Source organism: Cupressus sempervirens, chromosome 5 (assembly GCF_028749045.1).
Source record: "Cupressus sempervirens isolate cs-2001-9-10 chromosome 5, ASM2874904v1, whole genome shotgun sequence".
In the NCBI taxonomy this organism is placed as follows: Eukaryota; Viridiplantae; Streptophyta; class Pinopsida; order Cupressales; family Cupressaceae; genus Cupressus; species Cupressus sempervirens.
Genome location: NC_143122.1, coordinates 585,332,759 through 585,351,334, shown reverse-complemented (window position 1 = coordinate 585,351,334; position 18,576 = coordinate 585,332,759). Strand labels below are relative to the sequence as shown.

Sequence of the window (18,576 nt, the reverse complement as noted above, 5' to 3'; positions counted from 1 at the left end):
ACCAATCACTAATGTAGTAAGACTGCAACTCTTGCTTGTTAGATAAGACACTTGGATAGGCTGGGTGCGTCAGTGTGTAACAAAGGTACTTGGGCTCTATCTTCTTTAAATTCTCAAGGTTTGACACTAAAAGATTCCCTTATAACCACGGGAAAAACATAGATCATATGACACACACGTACACAGCAGGACCAAAGAAAAATGCAGTATCATATGACACACACGTACATAGCAGGACCAAAGAAAAATGCAGTACTTTTCACAGATGTGTTGGACAATTCCCCAGCAGAGTCACCATTTTGTTGGAGTTTTAAAAAGTACTAAAACTACTAAGCGAAAAAATTCTTAATACCAAAATGACAGTACATACACAATCTAAAGACCAGCCTATTCTTATTAACAATGGCATACGTAAGGTATTTGGACCCAACTTCAACAAAACCACAAATGGTTTTCTACTCTTTTGGCTCTGCAAAACTAGGGTGGGTGTACCCAGGGATGGTTCAAAACTGAAACAACTGTATGAGGATTATTCTTAGTTTCATTCTGATTCTCATTTCAAGATCCTCAAACATATACATAATTCTTACTAACTTGATAAACACATCCCATAAACAGATATGGCCAAGAAGTCTTCTATAGATTTGCAGATGTTTTCAACAACAATGGCTAACTGAAGCTAAAACATTCCATGCAGACAAGTGCTGGCCAACTTTGAAGATCTATAGGAAATAAAAGTAAAATTTGATTTGATGATGCATTTGAAAAACCATTTGTAAGATATTTCTCCTTTAGCTGAAATAACTTGATCAATGCCTAATCCATTGGGGTTCAGAGTCTATAGCAAATTCTTAGATCTAATTTGTTGCCTTACAAAAAATTCTATCAGCAATTCTTATCAGAACTTATCATTCAAAAATCCTTTTCAATACTTAAGGAATCTTATCACATTGATCAAAGCCTTTATTTAATCCATTTAATTAATAGCAATGATAAATGGATTTACAACCTAATTAGATTGCATTCAATTGCACAAGCTTTTACTCATACCATATCAAGGTAGCTAAGTATTTAAAAGGAGACAATATTCAGAAAGAACTGATATGGGGATAGTTCATAAGTTGTATTCATTTCCTTTGAAAATGGTATATACTTTACAATAGACTCAGAATGGCCTTCAAAAAGAAACACAACTCATTCAATATTCATGTATTCTCAGAGAATTTGCAGAAAAATACATTACAAACTTGCTTTCAGAATTTGGACCAAAAACTAGACTAAGGACAATACTTAGAAGAAATAGAATTTCGACCACTCTTTAGCCTTGACATCTCACTTAAATAGTGTGAGATGCAACAAGCTTTGGGCTAAAGAGAGTGACATGTGTCCCCTAAAAGATACTAACGAATGTCTGTAGTAAAAGACAAAAAACAAATAACAGAAAAGTTAACACATCAAACCATCCTGGGTGGGTCCCTTTCTGTTATACTTCTCATTTGTTTTAACAAGAAGATAGGATCTGATTCTCCAATTATTCTTCATCCTCAGAGTAAATAGCCATGAGGTTTGAAAGTGATGTATCATCTTCAGTTACCTGTAAATTTACTTCAACCTGGGGATTTTCCATGTCCTCATTATTAACTACGAGGGCGACTTTTACTTTTACATTTTCCTCCTCATCATCTTCTGACATTTGTTCTAGAAACTGATCTTTCCATTTATTAAAAGCATCATCATCTGGCTAATCAAATCTTAGAGCTTCTCTTTGTATCATTATTAAAGAATTTGCATTTTCTTCTCAATCATCAAATTCTTTCCTCATAGCAGTATAAAATAACTATATTTTTACTAGCTCTTCATTTGTCTTTACCCAGAACCAGTGGCTAGTTTCACTCATGACTTTTATTATTCTTTCATTGAATAACTCATCCATCTCCCTTTTCCACTTTTCTTTTTCTTTTATTGTATCAACAGATTCTAAAGCACAAGGAAATAGGGTGAATTTTTCAGCAATATATTGGAAAAAATAGAGTGTTAATCTTCTCTGTAAAGAATCTCTTTCATCATCAAAATTCTCTAGCTTATTTAATAAATCAAAAATCTTCTCAACTTGATGATAAGGCATTTGGACTGCAGATATACATATGATTGTAATATCATTATTTCTCTCCCTCCATTTCTATGCAAGAAGAGTTAGTTTATCCTTATCCCTATTCAACTCATCCATAAGGGCTGCAATTCTTGTCAACTAATCAAAAAAAAGTTGACCATTGTATTTTATCCCTCAGATATATTACACCCTACTTTAATTTTTCTTCGTATTGATTTCTCAATTCTATCTGTAACTCATGCAATTTTGTTTTTTCTTCTTCAAATTCCTCTGCAGTATAGAATTGGGGCCTTTCAAGGGTGTCAGGTATTTCAATAATAGGGTTTGATCTAGATCCAACCAATGGTTGTGAAGGGTATGCAATTGTAGGTGCACTGCATTCTCCCATTTTTCTTTTCCCTAGTATCCTCTCCATTTGAGACATTTTTTTTTCCAATGATTGTATCCGTATACCCCTTTCCTCGTATGCCTTCAAAACTTCTTCAAACCTAGCATTAAGTTGGGAAAACTTATCTTCTTCTTGTCCAGATACAACACCACCCAATTTTAGCATTTCTGAAGCCATTCCAATTACTTTTTTACTACTTACCTCACCAGATCTGGATACTGTCAATGTACCAGTATGTTCTGCAGTGGGAAACTCATGCATCCTGGTACTTTCTCTCTTATCTATGGACCACAAAACAAGGGCTTGGTGGTCATCACTAAATTTGATCTCTCTATGAGCTTGTAAGACTTCTTCAGCAGTTTTCAGTTGAACATCCTTCTGCTTCCTTACTGAATCAAAAACAATAGCATTTTCTATATCCCATTCTGGCAGAAGGAGAACTCCTGATTGTCTAACTATTTGCCTTCTAGCTTCAGGAGTGAACCGAGCAAAATCACTCAAAAACTTTGATTTTACCTCTTCCTTGATAACCGGGTCAAATTTATTTGGTTGCTCAGCCTTGATCTTCTCATAGGCTTTCTCAAAATTCTTTATATTTAATCTCCATAAAAACTGAGCAAAAGCTCTAGATCATACAAAATTTTCATCATTAATAAATCTTTCAGAAGCCTGGGCAACAATTGGATCAATTTCCTTACCTTGGTAATCAGCAATGGTCAAGACCAAGGAAGGTGTAGGAGGTTCTTGTGGCTCTCCAACATCCAGGTCTGTAGAAGTGACAATCACATCCCCATCTCCTACCATTTGTCTAAGCTGTTCCTTTAGAGATGCCTCATCATCTATTTGGATTCGAGACTGGCTTGGGGAGTATTGTTCTTTTTGAGAAGAAGAAGACCCCTGCTCCAATTTTCATCTTTTTGGAGAGCTGGCTGTAGATGGACTTCTCGGCCTTGGCTTCTCATGAGTGGGTACTTGTTGCACACTCTGAACCATGACATAACCTGCCCTTTTTTGCAATGTATATTGGCCAGGAGTTACTACATTTTTACCACTCATTCTTCTTTGTATTTCTGCTGCCTTGTCTGGGTGTGCCTTAATAAATATATCTTTCTTTTCATTCATAGTCTAAATTATTATAGCAAAATTATTCATTAATGCATGTATTTTATCTCCCCAGTATGTCTTATCTTTCAATGGGTTGTATTGGGGTCAAAAGCATTAATGAATTCTAGGTTTTTACTAAAAAGTATCCATTTCTCTTTCCTTAATTCTTGCTCCTCCAATGTGAAAATATTTTATATTATATCTTCCAGATAGTAAACCCGATGTACCATATGGGAACCTCTCATCCTTTCTCTTAATAGATCATAGAATCCTTCAGGGTCAATGAATCTGGCGTGAGATTCTGCCATGTTATATTTATTCAAAAACAAATTTAAATGCTTCCACCCCTTTTTAACAAAAAAAAAATCATGCACTACAGTAACCATTGGACAGAAAGTGCCCTTCTTGACCAATTCCCTCTCATCTATAGTAGCTATCTACCATAAGAGCTCGGCTATCCCTATCTTCAAAGGTACATGAAAAGGTAACACATGAGGTTTTCCTAAGAAACCATAAACTCTTATTACTATTGAAACATTGTAGGGAATTATATCCCCCCAGTTGTGACTGACAAGTAGCCCTTTAGCATGGTCCTTGGGTCTAATCAATTCTAATAATGCTTGTGGGATTCTAGGGCTATCTCCTCTTAAAAGAAATCTAAGCTTTGATACAAAATACCTATCAAATCTTACATAACTAGCATCAGTAGCCTCTGAAGTCATATCCACACTCCATAATTGCATTGGATTTCTTTCTCCATCCTTTGTGGTTTCTAACTCCGTACCTTTGGAGAAGAAAGTATGTCCTTTGTATAAACATACATGCTTCGTCAATGAATACCAATAGAATGGTTTTTTTACTTTCCCCTTTGCTATTCCAACCAGACCATTGTGAATCTCTTTTGCTAGGAAAGTGGCAAAATCCAGAATGGTACTCATTCCAAATTGAAGGGTTTGAGCAATTAGAAGAACCAGAGAACCTATAATTTGATCACCCTCATCTATCCCCAAGATCTTGCAAAGAGAAAAATATAGTGCTTGAGCTCTCAGATTGAAATGTCTTCTTAACAATGGCTCTGGAGTTCTGGCTATGATCACAGGCAAATTTCCAACCCTAGCAGCATGCTCCTGTAGTGGCCCTATTCTCAAGTACACTTGTTGTACATTATATCTAACTTAGAAATCATCCAGATCAATGATTTCATGCACAGCGTGGTTAGGGTTTAGGTTGAAAACCTCACTGAACAATTCAGGGAAAACCCTAAAAAGGTTGACCCCTAAATGATTTTTTACCCCCCCTGTGATAGGATCATACCTCTTTTCCAGGTCCATCGATAAATCACTATCAAAGAAGACACTAGGGACTACTAATTTTCCAATGTCAAATTCCCATACATTGCTCATAGGAGTGTCCAGTTTTCGCTCTGAAAACCATTTCTTAAACAACTCCAAACCTCCCATGGAAACCTAGGCATCCCTTATCCAATTAGCTTTGTTCAAGAAAATCATCATGCACTGAACGTTTTAGATAATCTTTTTGTCCAGTAAACTCTTTTCGGGGTAGCATTTTTAATGAAACTTTGGAAAATTCACAACAGCTGATGCTTCAAATTTTACTCAGATAGTCACAGAGCACTTACCCGCCAGAAATCGCACTTCTTCACTATATGATGTCTTCTACAATTTTATTGGATTATTAATCGAGAAATTTCGTGCCTTAGTTCTAAAATCTTGAACGCCCTTTTCTTTCTGTGCTTTGGTGATTCATTAATGGTGAAATCATGGGTTTTTTTATGAATTAAAACCGCACGTACCAGGTCTGGATCACATTTACTCTCAGTAACCGTTGCCTGCAATTTGCACTCAAATTTGAATCCCATCCATAGATTTTATCAGATCGTACGATCCTGATTTCAAAATAACAAGGCTTTACAGTCTTTTTTGAAAAATGCTACATGTCACCACTATGCTTCCTCACATTACTTAAAAACCTACATCTTTATTATGCAGGGATGTGTCAACCGTCAATCAAGACAAGATCGATGATCAAAATAATCCATTTCATATTAATGACCAGCTATCTGTACTGACCAATAGGAAACTGCCATACTAGCTCATACTGTCTGACAACACTTCACGCCAGCTGATACCGTATCTTCTTTTGAGAAGGCAAGTGTTTGATGTCATCACAAACACGTGTCACCACTGCGCTTCCCTGCATTACTTTAAAAACTGCATCTTTATTATGCGGGGATGCATCAACTGTTGATCAAGACAGGATCAACGGTGATACTGCTTCTCATTCATTAAGCAACCAAAAACCCATCTGTGCATACCTAGCATTACACGTCATCAGTCATTTGCAGTGTAGCATACTGAAATATAAATAGCTGACCCCACTTTGCCACACATCACCATTGCGCTTCCCCACATTACTTAAAATCCTGCATCTTTATTATGTGGGGATGCATCAACCATTGATCAAGACAAGATCAACGGTGATACTGCTTGGTAAGTAATCTTCATAGCTCTGCCAATGAATCCACCAATGATATTGCGGAAAAACAAAACATGTGCAAAGTACTGACAAATCTGACATACAAGAGCTTTTGCGACATACTGGATCTCATAAAACATCAGGGGATACATGTCATCATCATGCTTCCCTACATTACTTAAAAACCTACAACTCTATTATGTGGGGATGCACTGACCCTTGATCTCTGATAGATCAACGGTGATTGAAAAACACTTCAAATTGGCATCCTTTCAAATGAAATATTGCAATTAAAGGTACACGAAGGGTTTTCAAAAGGCATTCTGACGTAAATAAATTATTAGGATAAAAATCCCCGCTAAAATATTTGAAGAAAATACCTTTTTTTTAAATTTGAAAATGAGGGCACCACAAAACAAAAACATAACTGATTTTTCACCCAAATATCAGAAAATTTCCTATACTATGAAAAATCACACCAACACATAGCTTTTGAATGAATGTTTGCCAACTTTGGTCAAAATCCCAAAAAAGTAGAAATCTCCCAGCTCAAGGCATACTTAGCGTAGTTACTGCCTCATCAGAAAATCACCCAAGCTCCCCCACTGCAACCGAATCTATCTAGTTCCTTGCTTTAGAACAATCCCAAATCCAAAGTCTCTCCAAATCATCCCCCCCAGCTAGCTAGCAACCCAATCCAAAATCACACGCAAGCCTTTAGGGAGTTGTTGTCATTTATGCTAGAATTTTCTATCCAATAAATCCGACCAATCCACCAGCCTTGATCCAGGGGATGAAAATTGCTGAAAAATAAAATGTCCCCAATGCTCCAAGAATCAACATCATTACAAGTGTTCACAATTTTGACTCCAACATAACTTGAACGATCAAAATTGGAGTTCAAGTGCAAAAATTATGACTGGTCAAAATTTGGTCAAACTGGGACCAAAGGTCATAAAAGGGTGAAAAAATAATCATCTCAAAGGTATTTGACAATGGATTCCAAATGAAAGAGCTCATCAAAAGCTTTCCAATGGCGTTCGTTTCATCAAGAACGGAGATCGGATATAAAAGTTATGATGGTTTCAAATTCCAGTAAAAGTATGGATTTTGATGACATCAGCATGACATCACAAAATCATAAAGAGAGGGAAAACATTCAAATTTGAATTAAAATAGCTATTTAATTCGAATTAAAGGAATGAGATAATGGGAGTTGAACTCCTAACCATTGGCCTCCAAAATTTAAGGCCAACCAATGGGCTATTTATGGCATATCTAATATTAAGGGAAGAGTTGTTATCTATTCATAACAAATCCGCCCAAGCTTATTTAATTAGGGGTATTTGTTGAAAACAAACCCTTAATTTTGGTGTCAAATCATATCCAAATAATGGTAAAAGGGGTAAATTCGAAATATGTAACCAAAATGGGGGATTTTGTTAGTTAATTGTTTTAGCCCATTTTTGGCTAAATTTGATGTATAAAATGGGGGTAGTAGGCTTTGGAAAGGCATCCAGGTGATGAGAAGGATATTATGATTTTGGAGACTTGATGATTATTCCTGCACATTAGAGAGTAATGTTGTAATTGTGCTTGAAGGGAAGATCTTGAACACTTGTAATTGATTTTGGAGCAAATCGGATTGGTCCCTCTATTGGAGCAGGACCCAGAGATGTAGTCCGACCCGCGGATGAACTCCGTTATCAATCGTGTTTTGCCTTATGTCTCTCTACTCTCTTTCTTTCAGTCATTACCTTTTTATGCTTTGTTCATTTCAGCATTTAAGTTGTGTTAATTTACTAATTAACGCTTTGAAATTTTACTTTATGAAATAATGTTAAGCATTCCTCTGTAATAGTCCTAGATTTTAATCAGATCAAGCCTCACCAAGGTTATCCCTTTGACAGAGCTTTGTCTAGGGTAATCTAGCTTTGTCACGTGTTATCGCTCATCACCTTGAGCTAAATGTTGGGATCCACAAGTGGTCAATCTCGTGTCATGCCCATAGGATCATTAGTCTATCCTTAATTTGACACAATCTCCACCAATCCAGCGCATAGGAAAGCAAAACTCACTTTTTGACAGCATGCCCTTGAATTCTTCCATCCACAGTAAAGCCAAAAATCTCTAGCCAATCCTCCTTAGGTCTGTCATACAGCTTTGACTCTCCCTAGGAAATCCTTCATTAGCCAATCCAAAATTTGTGTTTAATCCAAATCTAACCATGAGCTTCCGTGTTCATCCATATGCAAGACCCCATCCCCATTTGACTCATCATCAAAACATGAAATCCCAAACCTATCATGATGTGTTCAGTCATATTGTCCTTGCTCCTGCCACCTTTTATTCCAATGATGATGAAAATCTTGTTGACTATGACGGCTATATTGAAAGCCTTAGAAACATTCCCCCAAGCATCCCACAAAATCCATGCATTCTTCCAAACTATCTAGTCATGCCATCTGATATCCCAGCTTCTCCTCCATCACCCAATCAACCAAGCTTCCAATCTTCCACCCCCATCACACTAGCTATTCCTATCAATCCACCTCCACCTCCGACACACGAGTCTCCAAGGAATCTCCTAGAGGAAATACAAGAAAAGTCGCCTCTAGCAGTCGATAAGCCATGTCATCTAATCCAACCATGTGAAGTAGTTAGTAATGAAGGTTCCCCATCTATAATATCACCTCCATCTCCCATAGCTATCATCCCCATACCATCCATCAAGTTGCTTAAAATCCTTCCACTTCTCGCAAGCATCAAAATCCCACCATCTATCAAAACCCTCCAAATCCTATCCACATCACCTCCAAGCATTTCCCAAATCTTCCATAATGACCCTTATGCATCCATCTTCTAATCACCCATCTCCACTACTGAATCTCCCATCTATCCATTTGCTGCCTTTGAAGAGTCCATCCCTTCACCTCCTATCACACCATCCACTCCAAACCAATCCTATCAAGATCCTGCCCAAAAGCATGTTGAAATCCGCCAAAGCATAAATGAAGATATCATCATACCATGTCTTCCATCCATAGTGTAGTCACTATCCCCTCCATCTCTAAAACCTCAAGCCATACCTCCTCTACTGCAGGATATCTTTTCATCCCATCAGCTAAATCAAGATCCTATCCTACCATCTCCTCCACTCCATGCTTCCATCTTACCACCTATCCAAGCTAATTCACCATCTATAATATACCCTCTTGGTTCACTTACATTCATCCATAGTGGCCTCCTCTCAGCAGAAGAATTAAGAATAGTATCTCCCTATTGTAGTACATTTGATAAAGCACTTCCACCATTTTCTGTAAGCAATAAGTATCCTCAGCTAGTTCAAATGCTCAATCGATGGCATTATCAAGGTCAAGGTTTAGGACCACAAGAGCAAGGAATCAGAAAGCCTATTATTGCACAAAAAAATCTAGGATTTCATGGTCTTGGATATATATCCAAAGGCTCACCATCTAAAGGTGTTGGTACACCACACCCCCAAACCAAGCCTATCTCCAAACCCCCCATGCCAGCCTCCCATCACTCCTTCAAGAAATCTTATGTCATCCCCCCTCCACCATCTTTGCAATATAAAACAACCTACCATATTCCCTCCTTCATCCGCTAAATCCATTTTGGGTCCCTATGTCCCAAAATCTACCATCCTCCATCCTCATATCAGCCATCATTCAAATCCTATTCCCTCCATTCCTATGCAAGATCAGCAAAGGCACATATCGAGGCATATCATCCATCATCATCCCCCTACACGCTCTCCCATATCCTCTCCATCTCACAAAGCTTCTCCTAACCATCTTCCCAAAGGTTACCACAATAATGTAAATGCCAACTTCAAAATGCATAAAGCTAAAAATCCACATCCTAGGAAATCATATGTCTATTCTAAAAGACATACTCCAAAAAGGAAAAATCCAATCAAAGAATGCAAAACAATGCAAAAGCCTATGAAAAGAAAATCCAAAACCATGTGGATCCCAAAGAAAAAAGTTGAAACCCAATGCATAATGGCATCCACCATTGCTAATCCCCCATCTAGTGACTCATGTCCCCCATCTCCTAACTCCATCTTGGGTGCCTATATCCCCAAGTACGCTTCCACAAATCCTCCATCACACTCGCATCTACCATCTATTCCCCATCTGCTCTTTTCACACCCGTCCCAGCATGTGCCAATGTTGATCCTACAAGCATCTCCATCTCATGCTCCTTTCCAGCCTTTTCATCCCTCCATCTCCTACCATCAATCCCATCTAATCTGATCTATTGCATAAATCACACATATGGTGTACCAACAGCTAGCAACAAAATTGAACATTCCAATAGCCAGTCAAAAATTCCAAAAAAGCCAAAAATAGCTGAAGAAAGAAAAAATCATTCTAGCTAAGTCCAAAGTCAAAAAGTCAAAAAGTCAAAAAATAAATAAAGAAAAATAAAGTGTCCACTGGTGAAAACTTGGCAATTCAAGTGCCTTGGACAAGTACCATGATGAAAACTTGGCAAACAAGCATCATGTGTAATCTAGCCATCCCCAGCTTAGCCTATCATCCTCATGCTTTTGGTCGCATCTTGACATTCAACTCCATCTTCCAATCTATACACCTATCCTCCATCCTCCAGCTTCCATCTCACACCATCCACTAATCTTCTACAGCTTCAGCCAATCATCCCAGCTATCATCCATCTCCCTAGCGCCTTCTGCTTTTCCATCCTAGCTTGAATCCTATCACATCCATCGTAAGACCTCCTTCCACATGTCATCTTCTGATTGGGGCCACTCTATTCCTTGGAGATCTTGTCTTGTCCATCCTCCCTTGTCATTAGTATCCTGCTCTAGGCTATCCTCATGCAAATCCAATGTCATCCTCTCATTAGCCATTCACTCTAGCACCATCTATCCATTCAGCTACCACCAACCTTAGCATTGTCCCCATCATCATCATTGGATGCATCTTGTCAAATCCATATCTTTCATTATCACCTCATCCTTAGGTTCTGCCTCTTGCACCAAATTGAGCCATCCTGCTATCCTCGCATCCTGAGCTTTTTATCCATCTGTATCATACCTATCATTGGTCTGTTAGCTTGTACCATATCTTGATTAGCCCACTTGTAAATATCTTGGTCCGTCAGCTTGTACATCCTCTTTAGCTTAGTACCATTGTATCTATCCAACTTTTGTGTCAGTTCCTCCTTGATCAGCATCTTGCACACATCGCACAACCCTTGGTTAGCTATCCCAATGCATCCTTTAGCTAGATCTCCTGTCACCAAAGTGTTATCCTTCTTAGTTCAGCTTGCTAGATGCATCACTTATCCAGATCCATTAGCTTAGGTTCTTTTTGATAGATCCTTGTAGGATATAGCTTTCATCATGACTGATCTTGGTCTGTTAGTACCTCATCCTACCCATCTCATTGGCAAACAATCCTCTTTTGGATTTTCACTTTCTTTTGATTTGGAATCTTCCCTTTTGGGTCTTAAAGTATCTTTTCCAAGAAATCTTTTTGTTCCCTCCTCAAGGTTACCATGATCTTCCATATCATGGTAAACTACGAATGCGGCAATCAGAGCGTAAGGTCTTGATCATGTCTTTTGCTTGTTTTCTTTTCTACTTGTGGGTTACCCAGTGTCGTTTCCACACTACTTCCTCTAGGATTCATGTGTGATACTAGGGCAATCCTTACGTGTTTGTTTTGAGTCAGTTCGTCAGTCCTCTGGATAGGTGGTGAAAAGGCCTTGATGTTCTTGGTAACCTTGGCAATTAACAATTAGTCCTATAGCAAATCTAGTGCTCAACTACATGGTGGTACTTCTCTTTGAAGTATCCCCCCGCTCAAAAAGCTTCAATGGTTTTCCTTCATCTCCATTATCCCCCATCCATATCCAACATCTGTCTCTCCTACCCCAGCTTATGCATCAATATCTCTTTGAATCACTCCTCACCTTTAGCTTTAGGGATCCACAATCCTAGTCTTAGGGATCCACCAATCCAAATCAATCCACCAAGCCTCATCTTTCGAGATCCACAATCCTAGTCCTAGGGATCTCTGAAACCCATCTTCTGCCAATCTGACTCTTTGAAATCTTGTTGCATCAGCCTTTTAATCCCCTCATCCATCTCCCCATCCTGGATTCCTTTTTATAGCGCTCCACTCCTTCATCCTCCACCTTCCCTAAAGTCTTAAGCTTGCTTCCTCTTGTGCATCTGATTCTCCTTTATCATTCTCCCATAGTGAGAGTTTGAGCTAATTCAGCCCCTTCTCTTTGACAATCTGAGTTTCCTTGCTCATCCGATATTCTTGTACTTTTCAAGAAGCCATCGAGCCTCGCTTTCTCTCCCCGCCACCTTCTTGAGGGGGCATCTCACAGTCCATTCTCTCCTCTTCTTCTCTAGCCTTGGGCATCTTATTTTCTTATCTTTGATGCCATGCCACTTGCGGCATCACATCAAAGAGGGGCAAAATGTAGACACCTAAAAACCTTTAGAAAATAAAGTATTTTTATTTTCTGAAAAATTCCTAATGACATCATCATTTATTAATTAATTAATTATTTAGTTAATTTATTTATTTTTATGCCATTAAATCCCTTTATTTTAATTAAAAATATTCAATTAAGGAACCCCTCCCAAAAATGTTTAAATCTTATTTAAACATTATTTCCTTATTTATTAATTATTTAATTAATAAATTGACCAAAAAACCCAAAATAAATATAAAAATTATTTTTTGCCCAAAACTTGACCAATTTCCTTAAGACCACTAACCTCTTCCAAAATCTTCTAATCCTTCTTTAATTTCGATTAAAGGCTAATCCCATCATTTCCTACCCCTAATCCCAACTCAAAATATTTAATTAAGATTAAATATTAATCCTCATGTTTATTAAAAAAAAATTAATAAATATCTCCTCAACCCAAACCCTTGAAATAAATAAAACTTTATTTATTTCTTAAAAATCTAATTTATCGTCATCCTAGGAAGTTCTAGACTCTTCTAGAAAGTCTTCATCCTCATCCTAGGAAGTTCTAGACTATTCTAGAAAGTCTTTATCCTCATCCAAAGTCTAGACTCTTCTAGAAGATGTCTTTAAACCTAATCCTAATCCCCTCCTAACCTTGTCACATTCTCTAAACATGGGTTAAGACTTACTAACCCAAGCCAAAGTTAACAAATATCTCCTCCTTCACCCACCCTCATTAAATGCCATCCACTTGCCTATCCCTAAGCTAATCCTAAACCATCCTAATCCATCCTCTAATCATTTTCACAATCCTAAGCAAGCTTAAAACCTTCCTAATCAAGCCCAAGTCGAAATTCCTCTCATCTCCCTCAAAATATCCCAACCATAAAACTTTATGAAGCCCACTAGGCCATAAATGACTCTTCCAAGCCGTTTTATTGCTCTTACAAGCCATTATGAGGGTCTTTATGAAGATTTTATCCCTTGAGCCCCCTTTGTTGACTCGTCCTTCCCCTTTCCTCCATCCTCTCACCCTATGACATGTGTCACTCCCTAATTGGTTGTAAGGAAGCACAATCCATGTGCTCTCTTCTCATGCAATCTGAGCCCTCCATGAGCTTTTTCCCATCCTTGCATCCTAGCCCTTGATCCCTCAAGCCCTTTGCCTATTTAAGGAATCCTCTCCCAAGCCATTTTAACACAATCCATGAAGTAAAGTCATAATGCCATTTTAAGAAGCCATTTTACATCAAAACCATACACTCACACCCAAATTCTAACTCCATTTGAAGCCCTTTTTGAAGCATAAAAGCTTGAGCATACATCCTATCTATTTAGACAAAGCTACTCAACAAGAGAGATTCTTATTGAGAGAGTCCATTAATGGCTCATATTCTCAATTGAGAGCTCATCTTAGTCTATCTTGAAGTTTATGAATTTTTTTTAGTTTGTAGAAGCTTTATTTAAATTTGTTTTCTATTAGCATACTAACATTGTTCATATACAATATCTTCAAATGACTTCTTTGTCTCAAGCACCTATTCTGTTGTAGCCCCCTTTTTGAGTAAATTGTTAAGGGGATGAACTATCTCTACAAATCCACTTATGAACTTTCATACAAAATTTATCTTACCAAAGAAAGACTTCAATTCCTTCCAACTATGTGGAGCTGCTAACTTCAAAATGGATTCAACTCTATTTGGATCAATGGAGCTTCTGGCTTCAAAAATAACATGTCCTAGGAGCTTTCCTTTAGTAATGCCAAATGAACATTTCTTGGGATTGAGAGATATATCGTATTTACAACATCTATTAAATACCTATCTTAGATCAACAATGTGGGTACTTTGATCTTTTGAAAATACAGTCAAATCATCCATGTAGATGAGTATACATCTATTAATCAATCCTTTGAAAGCTTCACAGATTGCTCGTTGAAATGTAGCTCCTAGATTAATTAGTCCAAAGGGTATTCTTCTATAGGCAAAAGTTACCCACTTAGTTGTGAAAGCCATCTTTGGCCTATCTTCTTCATCAACCATCACCTGATTATATCCTAAATATCCATCTAGGAAAGACATCATTTTTGAACTGTTTAAAATTTGCAGGACCTCATCAAGTGATGGTAGAGGATAATTGTCTTTCTGGGATGCTAGATTCAATTATGAAAGTCAAAACAAAGATGAATCTCTCCAGTCTTCTTTCACACTAGAACCAAATTTTCCACCCATGTGGAATGGTGGATAGGAAATATGATCTTAGCATCCAAGTAACTTCTTTACTTCTTTCATGATCAATGGTTCAATAAGAGGATTTAGCGATCTTTGTCTTTGTCAAAATGGTTTGGCATCTCATTTCAGTGGGATGTCATGTGTGATAATCTTAGGATCATAAGTCTTCATCTCTTCATAGCTCCAAGAAATGACATCCTTATACTCAGTGGGTAATTTGAGTATGTCTTCCCTTTCGTGTGAGCTATACTCTTTTCCTATCTATACCATTCTTGGTTCTTCATCAATACCCAAATTGTATGAGTCACATTCTTTGATTCCCTTTTCTTGGGTTACCCTTCTATTGAGTGCTAATTCATCATGATCAAAGATACATTCAAGTTCAACTATTCCCTTTGGAATAGTGTTAGTTTCTAAATTCAGAATCCCATCTTCATCTTCAAGCCCATCATCTTTAGGCTTGTCATCTAGTGTATCATTAATCTCTTGTCCCTAAAAATGGTAACTACACATGATCAACTCAAGTATATGTTGATCATCTTGAAGGACCTAAAAGTTTGTGATATTGTCAAGAGTGGATGGAACAGAAACCAATTCCACTGAAAATATTTTCAACTTGGTTCTTTCAACTAGTTGTAAAGCACTTGCTTAAATGGCAAGAGCATCTACTACCATGTTCTTTCTTCTTGGAATAGATTTGATGTTTAAAGCTTCAAAGTCATCCAATATATCCCATACCCTTTTTCTGTAAGCAAGTAATCTTTTATCATTGCAAGAGTATATGGATTTTACTTTTCATATAACCAATTGAGAATCCCTTTTGATTATGAGAGTTGTGACTCCTTTCTCTAGCACAAAAAGAAGTCCTCAAATTCATGCCTCATATTCTGTAGCATTGTTATTACATCTAAACTATAATCAATATGTAGCATAGAAAGACCTACCTTTTGGGTTGACTAATTTGATACCTACACCCACTCCCATTTTGCACTTGGAACCATCGAAGTGGAGTGTCCAAATTGCATTTTCCTTGGGTTTTCTAACTTTATGCTTATTTCTCCTTAACTTCTCTTTCACTTGAACCTTGAATGATTATTTCTTAGGAACCCATTGTAACTTTCCTTGTGTAGGACTTGATGATTTCCCTTCATAATCAATGGATAGAGGAAGTGTATGCATTTCTCGTTTATCTTGAATTTCCCCTATCAGTCCTTTGATTTCTTCAACTTTAGGTTCAGGATGAATGACTACTGAATTGCATCCTTTACCTTTCACATATCGTCTTCTTCTTTGGATTTTAATCATCCCTAAAGGATTTTAATCTTCAATTTCCTCTTCAATCTCTTCAACAAGGTTGGATGAGTTCATTGAATTTTTAGACCAAAATTTTCAACCATCTATTAAAATGGGGCCAAATTCATCAGATTATGCAAGGAAATACATCTTTTTTTTAAATCCATGCCCATGTTGGTCAAAATTTTGACCAACACGGGCTTGATAATGTTAAAATAAAAAAAATTTGATTTCATGTGAAGATAAATGTGTGCTTGTTGAGTGGGAAAAGTAAAAGGTCTTTGCAGTGTGAAGGCAGTAGACATTGGCATCAACTTGGGCACCATATTAGCACATAGAGTCCCTCCTTCTGTTATCTACAGCCTAGGGACAACATGATTCTGATTCATGTGTGCTCTTCAAGTGTCCTTTATCATGTTGATTGGGGTTCTATTGATCTCTCTATTGAGGAAAAACATACAAATAAGGAGTCACAATGGAAGCTCGAAGATGACTTTGACAATTTCACATCTACTAAAGCCACTAATCTGGCACAGCCCCTTGTGGATGCCCATATGCCTTTTAAGATCCACATCATCAAGGATCACAATATGAAGGAGTATCTCTATTTGGAGGTCAAGACGCTTGGCCTTAGTGTACTTATAATGGGGATTTGAGGATTTGGGGCTTTCAGGAGGAACTCAAAGGGCAGGCTTGGTAGCTCATTAGCAACTACTGTGTTCACCACTCCATCTATCCTATTGTAGTTATCAGGTATCCTGATGTGGAGAAGGAGTGTAATCTTTTTGAAGTGTAGCCCACCAAGCTGCTGAAGGATTTTGAGTTGGAGATGAGGTTGTGCCCGATGAGGATGAGGCGAATGAAGTTCATTCATAGCTAATTTTCTAGCTTTTTAGTTTTGAAATTTTGTGCTTTTGATTTACTGTGCTATTTTGTATTGTGATTTGTGTGGAGTTGACTTTGTGTGTAAGGTTTTTTATTGGATAAGTTAAAGAGTCGGCTTTTAATTTTGTTGTTTTTCCAATAATTATTTATAAATTCTGGTGCTTTTGGTCCAAGTTAGGGTTTTAGTGTTGTTGTTTTAGGGCTCTTAGAGATGTTTTGGTTTAAGCTAGGGGTTTTGGGAGGTTGGTTTTGTAGTAGGGTTTATGGTGATTGTTTTTGGCATATGGTTGTATGCTTTACAGGTTTGGATGAATGCCATGCTATCATGTATGCTATAAATAGGATTGGTTAGATTTAGAATCAGTTTGGACAAGGTAAAGTACAATGGGTATAATTTTTTTTTGTCTAAATCATGAAAAACCTAGTGTACGTTTCATGCAATGGGTACAATTTTTTCAAAAACTTGCAAAGTTGATTTTTGGTGTAGGGTATAGTGAGATTATCTAAAAAAATTTTGGGTGTTTTGTCATGATTTTCGGTTATGAGTGGTGTAACTATAATTGTTTATTTTAGTGTCATCATATGAGATCACTAGTACATTTCCTTAATTTATTTGGAAGTATTACTAAAATCATAGCTCCTTATTAATTGTAGTAATACATATGCAATTTTGTTGAGTGATCTCTAAAGCTAGATTATGTTTGTTGTATGCCCTATGACAGCTAATTTTCTTGATGTGGTTAAACTTGTTTGTAATAGCCCCAATCAAATTCATGATCAATAGTGCCATATCAATTTTATTTGTCTTTGTAGTCTATTTATTGACACAGGAATAAATACCTATCTCGACGAGGAAAGAGAAATGTGACTTGTGATCTCTAACTATCATCTTATGAACCTCAATCACTTATGTATGATGTCCAATAGGATCCACTTGTTGCTAGAACACTTGGGCATCTTCTATGGTGCTCTACAAAACCCAACCACTCTGACATAAGTGAGTTTTGAATTGGATTTTCCAATTGCCCTAGTTTTTAGCTGAAATATTGCCTCCATTCATTCTTGCTTGCACAAATAAAAGCATCAAATAATATCTCTTTTGGCTTTCTAATCAGTTTGTTTCATCTAATTTTTCATTACCTAATTTATCTTTTTTATTTACAATACATCCATCTCATTATACTTTATACAATTGTCTTGTTTGTAACGAGGATTTTGAGGTGTCCACAGGTAAACACTTTTGATAGCAAGGTTTTCGTGAATACGACTATATCTTTTTCTTCTATTATAAGAACAAGGTGGTGGTTGTATATTTTTTTTTGTCTCATGACTTTTGCAAGATATAATGCGATGCATATTTAACAAGCTACATGGGCTCAAGTGAGCATGAGGACAAATGTTTAAAATGTTCACCTTGCATTAAACAAATTTTATGACAATAAAATTTACATTTTGCTTGATAACAAGATTCCCAAAAGAATAACGTGTATAATAGTTGCAATGTCATTGAAAGTGGTGCATAACACCAATTTTAAACTTTAAAAGTGCCTAAAGTGGTGCATAGACAATTTTGAAAAGAATCT

General features: G+C 37.1%; 1 pseudogene; it reads left to right on the top strand.

Annotated features, from left to right (window-relative positions):
- LOC149557285 (uncharacterized) overlaps nt 1–16,984 on the top strand; it is a 134,624-nt pseudogene extending 117,640 nt beyond the window's left edge.
- Nucleotides 16,985–18,576: the final 1,592 nt, after the last annotated feature.